This window comes from Dermacentor variabilis, chromosome 11 (genome assembly GCF_050947875.1).
Source record: "Dermacentor variabilis isolate Ectoservices chromosome 11, ASM5094787v1, whole genome shotgun sequence".
In the NCBI taxonomy this organism is placed as follows: Eukaryota; Metazoa; Arthropoda; class Arachnida; order Ixodida; family Ixodidae; genus Dermacentor; species Dermacentor variabilis.
In genome coordinates this window covers 38,525,293-38,531,698 of record NC_134578.1, presented here as the reverse complement: position 1 = coordinate 38,531,698, position 6,406 = coordinate 38,525,293, and the positions used below count along the sequence as shown (strand labels likewise).

Genomic DNA, 6,406 nt, shown 5'->3' with positions numbered 1-6,406 from the left:
TACATAGCCTGTCTCGACAATCTCGGGAAGCACACTTGAGCTGAACATTACAATGAGGTGTCTGGCTTGATTCTCCTTTACCATCACGCCTCACGTTAATTCTTTTCAGATTTATTACATTCTGGTCACTCCGTCCACCCAAAAGTTCTCTCTCGGTATGCTCCATAAGAACATCCTCAAAAATAACTCCCCGAATGGTATTCATTGTACTGTGAGGGGTGACACTCACCGCATTGTCCCCGAAAGACACAAGAACGGGTAGCTTTGTATGTTGCGCGGAGTTCCAGAAGGAGATCACCGCTTGCGAACTGGGAGACTTTATAAACGGGGCCAAAGACTTCACTCAGCGTTTTCGCAACCAGAAACGATGAGGTCAATTTGGTTGCCTTCTTTTTTTCTCAGAATTGATTACCTGAAATCCTGGAAAGTTGTCAATATTTCGGCCAAAAAACGGACACTTCTTTGGTGTGCCCTCGTTTGGGAGGACGATCAGACAGTGAGGGAAACAAACTTTTGGTAGGAAGAGATGAAATTTTCGGCAGCATCGCTAGCCGCTCACCAAGCAGTTCAACCAGGGGACGCTGCAAAACCTGGCGAAGACAGCTGCCGCATACGCTACCTGTATGCCAGTGCTATAACCAAATATGAATAACCAAGGGCAGCTATAAACGAGAAGAAAGGAGGTTAACCGAGGGGCCCGATTTTTATTAGTCATATCATGAGAAGCCAACAAACACTGACACCAAGGACAACATAGGGGAAATTACTTGTGCTTAATAAATGGAATGAAGAAACGATAATTTAATGGAAATTAAGGTGGATGAATAACAACTTGCCGCTGGTGGGAACCGAACCCACAACCTTCGCATTTTGCGTGCGATGCTCTACCAATTGAGCTACCGCGGCGCTGTTTCCCCATCCATTTTCTTGGGTATTTATGTGTACTAATAAACCCTGGGAGTGTTAGCCAGCGCCACCACTCACAGACTTTGGCGGCGGACGTGGAAAGTCCGAGGAGGACAGGAAAAGGCAACTACCGATTTCCCTCGGGTGGGTCAGTCAGGGGGCGCCTTGCTGGTGAAGCCGAGGTCAAAGGGGTGTGTTGCGTGCGCCGAGGGGCCTAAAAGGTTCAAACACTTAGCATCGGCTCCACCCCCCACGCCCTTTTCCCGTGACACGGCTAAGCCACGCACGGCTACACGCGGGAGGGTCCAACCTTCGTGTGTTCGGTACGTGGTGTCGCAACACACCAACCGCCTGCTGACGCAGATGCCCTTGCGGCGATCCCATTTGGGTGAGACGCGCATCAGCCAATCTTCTGTCAACTAGCTTGACCACGAATCGTCCGTCCTTGACAGTGTTTTTCGATAGCATTGTTGAACAGTGGATGATATGCGGAAGATTTTTTCAGGTGATTACCTTTCCCTGATGGATGAACAGTTGGATCTTGCACGTTCTCTGCGGCCCTGCGTTGCTTCATTCAATAAAATGGTACTAAGCGCTTGTGTCGTTCAGTTTCTTCTTGTGCCCATGTCGTGATTTTCGTTTTTTTCTTTTTTTCCATGAATACAATCAATATATTCGACTAGAGATAGCTAATTCACGAGACATGATGGCGTACACATTTTTAAACAGCTCAAGAGAAATATTTGCACAGTATCTTCTTTTGTTCTGAAGGGGCAGTCGTCCTTAGACATGAATATTACCTATTATCGTTGACATCTAGACATACGCGACAGTGCTGCTAACATTCACTGTGGCCTGTGCTCGCTAGAAAAGTCGCATGTCATCATTCTTCCCAAGAAGAACAAACAATTATAATTTGAAATGATGAAGAATACTTTATTGATATATAACGACTGTATTTTTCTTGCGATGTGCAGTTTCCATATTTGCAGTTGTGTACTGCCCGTAATATTGTTTGTCGCTTCGAACTGTTGCGTTAACGAAATAAGAACATCGTTCAAGCACCGTAATAATAAAGCAATTTTAGAAGAGAATAAGGGCTCTGAGCAACGACGGATAACGCGCGAACTTATCGGTTATGAAAATTCAAGAGGGCTGCATTGACTAGGGAGCAAGCAGTTGTACCCTACATTAACTACGACAATAAATAAAGTCGCGTTGTTATAATGCTTCTAGTGCTGTATCATGGGGGTCTCATTCTGGCACATAATGCAGGTTATTGAGGTTAAGGGACAAGAAATAAAGGGACACAAAAAATATGAAAGAGGGCAACGACACGAGGGCCATCAGAAGACTTGGGGATTTTGGGACAACCAGGTTACAAAGAAACGCGTCATTTTGCTCTTTCCGGCGATCATGCTTCGGATTATTGCTTTGGGATCTCATTTGCGGTCCGCGGGCGGTTGTTAGGAAGCTCGGTGTGTCGAAAGTACATGGGATCGGATATCCAGATATACTGCTGTTGTTTTCTGGGGCTTCTGAGTCCTTGTTTCGAAAGGAAACAACATTTCCCGTTGCTGTCTTGACCTCAGCGGGTACCGCACTTATTCAAAGCTTGCCAGCCATTTTGGTCGGGATCAAACTGTGACAACATGCTATTTTTTTGCTTTGGTTTACGCTCAAGCATTGTTGAGCAACATGAAAGAAAAACGTCTTGGCAGCATGCAGAATTTTTAACCGCTGTAAGTTGTGTTTTTTGCTTCGCAGAAAAGGGAAACAAAGCTGGCTGTCTGTAATGTGAAATAAGTAAGCTACCACTTCCGAAACACGCTTGGCCATGACACGCCACCTACAGTTGAAACTTTGATAACAAATATTAGTCAATGTTACCCATAATTTCTTGTATGACAAGTAACAGTATAAATGCAGGTACGTGGCTGTATGAAATATGCAACAATAAATGATTACCGTGTACTTCTACAAGGCAGGAGCAGTACTTCTATAAATTTGCATTTTCTGAACAAAGGATAACGTGTGACAACATCTGCGGCTGACACAGTTATAGCTCATATTACCTGAGAGATACCAATAGAGAAACCGCGAAAGCAGTGACTCTCCTACCGCGGACAACGCGTCCCTTCAGAAATACGGCCACGTGAACACCATGCAGCAGGCAGTTGTCCAACACGCGCGCAGCAGTCCTCACAGATGGCAACACACGAAGCAGGGCAACATACTTCAGCACTTGCGTGAACGGGGTTCAGTCAGCGCCAGGTGACCCTGCCTCGCGACAGTAACCTTCACGATTGGCAATCAAGGACATCGTGAACATTAAACGGACACGCTACTGAAAGCCGCTAGGTGAGTCACACCAACCAACTACTGCTCGAAGATTTCAGAGGGGAATACAGACCCCGACTGATTTTCGTGCCTGGTCATCTGCAAAGACGTTATGTAGGTTAAGGATTTACGGTTTAGAAAGGGCGCTTCTAAAGAGGCAACTGCAATCCGCGCACTTCCACGACGGCTAAATGATACGCCTATTCAGTACAGATATACGCAATTTTTGATGCACTTGAATCAATAAATAAAGGTTACCTAAATATTTTCTTTTATGTGCACACAATTTCGTTTTCGATTTCGTTGGCTTCATTGTCAGTTGGCTTCATATGACTGGAGTTAAAATTTAGCCTCCTGGTTCTCTGGATATTTCCAGCAGTAGTCCCCTCAGTAGCAGCAGTTCTCTAATAGCAGCTAGAGATATTAATCAAGCTTTAGGCGCTACATTTATCTGCATTTATGCCTACACAAACTGCTGTTTCCTAAGACAGAACGCTGAAGTTAGAGTAGTTTCTATATCGTTAGTAGTTAAGCGTACATCGCCGCGTACTGTAAAAATTTGGCATCGTAATATCTAGAACGACTGAACTTGGGCTATTCTTTCAGAGGTCATTTTTTCGTTAATCCGGGAGCTCATTTGGAAGTCAAGCAAAGGTTGTGTTCCTCTTTCTGGTCTACTTCCATTAGACTAATACTGGAGACCATTTGTGACGATGTTCACTGATGCAGAAGCCGTGTATTTGCGAAATAGTACTTGCACATTCACTTTTATTCGTTCGATGCTGGGATGTTCATAGTAAAGAAGAAAAAAACAACAGAAGGAAACGAAGCGTAGGGAATAATGAAAAAGAACCGAGTGATGGAGGCGAGTATTAAGGAAACGTACTTATTTCTTTTCCTTACGTCATCAACCATGTACCGAAAGCACACGTGGAGTGAATAGAATTTTACTGTAGGTATGTTTTCGCGTATTACATTTCGAGGATCAGATTTATCATGTCATCGGAGAGCACGTAAGCTTCTTTTAATGGACAATGGCGCTCTCTACGTAAATCATTAGGTCTAAGTGCATACGCATGCAATATTTGATATATTTGCTGTGACCTTAAACACGGACATGACGTCATTTAAAGGGCGTCACTGTCGCCAACCAACTGTACAGAGTCGTAAATAAGGCCCTATTTTGATTTCACCGCACTGAAGCAGTCGGTGAAAGGGGCAAATAGTATCGATCAAGCCAACATATGTGACCTGTAGCTATCGGTATTCACATTCTCCAGCAATATTATAGAAAACGCTGAAAACTGTTTAATGCGTATTTCATGCCCTTTGCGGGGCTGATGTAAGTATATATATATGTGTGTGTGTGTTTGTATGTGTGTGTGTATGTATGTATGTATGTATGTATGTATGTATGTATGTATGTATGTATGTATGTATGTGTGTGTGTTTGTATGTGTGTGTGTGTATGTATGTATGTATGTATGTATGTATGTATGTATGTATGTATGTATGTATGTATGTATGTATGTATGTATGTATGTATGTATGTATGTATGTATGTGGCCATTTTCACGTCTACGTGGATCACTGGGTAGTACCTGGTCGAATGAGTAGCGCACGGGGCTACCCATTCGCCTGAGGGAACAGGGTCCAAAATCAAGCGTCGGACAACTTGGGTCCTTAAGTACGTAGCAGTATGTATGTATATGCCACTCTTCAACGAATCTCTCTAACGCCGACATGGCTCACTGCAAATGCGGGAGTAGGTAGCCAGCGCTGTTCAATTCAACTCTCTGACTCCAACTTGTAGATCTGGGTATGTGGCACCCGGTTTCTGGCTACCTTCAGTGAACCTCTCTGACACCAACTTAAGTCACTACGTATGTGCCAGTAGGTGGGCGCCGCTCTTCCAAGAACCTGTTTGACCCCAACTTAAGTAATTAGCTACGTGCCACTAGGACTGGGCCACACTACAATGACAAAAACATCATTTATACTTCTCGTATGCTTATCGGAATCGAACCCACGCGACAAGGTTTCCTCAAGGGCAGCAATCTAACGGTTTATCAGGCTGCGCGTCACAAAGACACCTGGTATATGCACCTTTGATACGAAAGCTCTTCACACCAACGCTTTGGCAGGCAGCGCCATTAATGCATCGGGTCTGTGCCACTCTTCGATGAACCTCTAGCCAACTTGGGTCACCGTATGTGAAGCACTGGGTCTGGGGCGAGGGACCAATTCTCAGCATTCGAACGTACTGGCGTGCCACGCTTCTCGTCTCGGAGGTCAAGAGCGGATTTCTCAGCAGTGCCACTAGATGGCACAGCGTGTCTAAAGAGAAGCGCGAGAGAAGAGCTGTGCTGCCGCTTTACGCGTGTCTCAACGTTCGCATACACCGGCGTGCTTGCATCTCGGAGGGCACGCGCCGTCTTCGTGGCGGCAGCGCTAGATGGCGCCGAGTTTTCTCAAGAAAGCGCGAAAGAGGAGTCCCGCTGCAGTACACGTCTCATACATTCTCGTTTCCCAACGGTGGTATTACGTGTTGTCGCTATTTCATTCAATCCTTAGCACATTACCGTCGGCAGTCGTCGTGATGTGGATTCTGGAAAATGTCTTTCTAAACACGAATGTCCAGAGACATGGTGGGAAGCTGATTACAGGTGAGTTAGCCAAAGGCAGATGGGTAGATGGGAAGCTAAACCTCAGCTGCTCCTGCCTAAATGCATGGGCCTAAAGAAGTCGTTTTTCTTGGTGTCTACTGGGGAAAAAATGATTATCTTTGCTGAATTTTAAAGAAAGAACAATGTCAAAGCCACTAAATTCCGGGAGCAGATTTATTTTTGTCGAGTAACATATACGTGAAGTTTACAACTCTCTAACAGAGCACTGAAAATCCACATGACCTTCCTGTCGACTACACCTATAGAGACTTATAAAGCAGACGAAATCGAATATACGCCGCTTTGAAATGTCTGCAAAATTTGCGACTACGTTTTTGCAGAACCTTCGTAAACGTTGTAGTAATTTCACGTAAGCAGAAACATTGCATCGCATTCGTCCTCTTTGGGTGCTTCAACAAATTTAGTACACAGGACTGCGACATCTGCCCCTGATACTGATTTGTAATTCTGCATGTTATGCATAACGTAAATAG

General features: G+C 44.8%; 1 non-coding gene across 1 annotated transcript; it reads right to left on the bottom strand.

The window, feature by feature from the left end:
* Positions 1–833: 833 nt before the first annotated feature.
* Positions 834–906, bottom strand: TRNAL-CAA (transfer RNA leucine (anticodon CAA)). The gene has a single exon. It is a non-coding gene; the product is annotated as a tRNA-Leu (tRNA).
* Between the last annotated feature and the right edge of the window lie 5,500 nt (positions 907–6,406).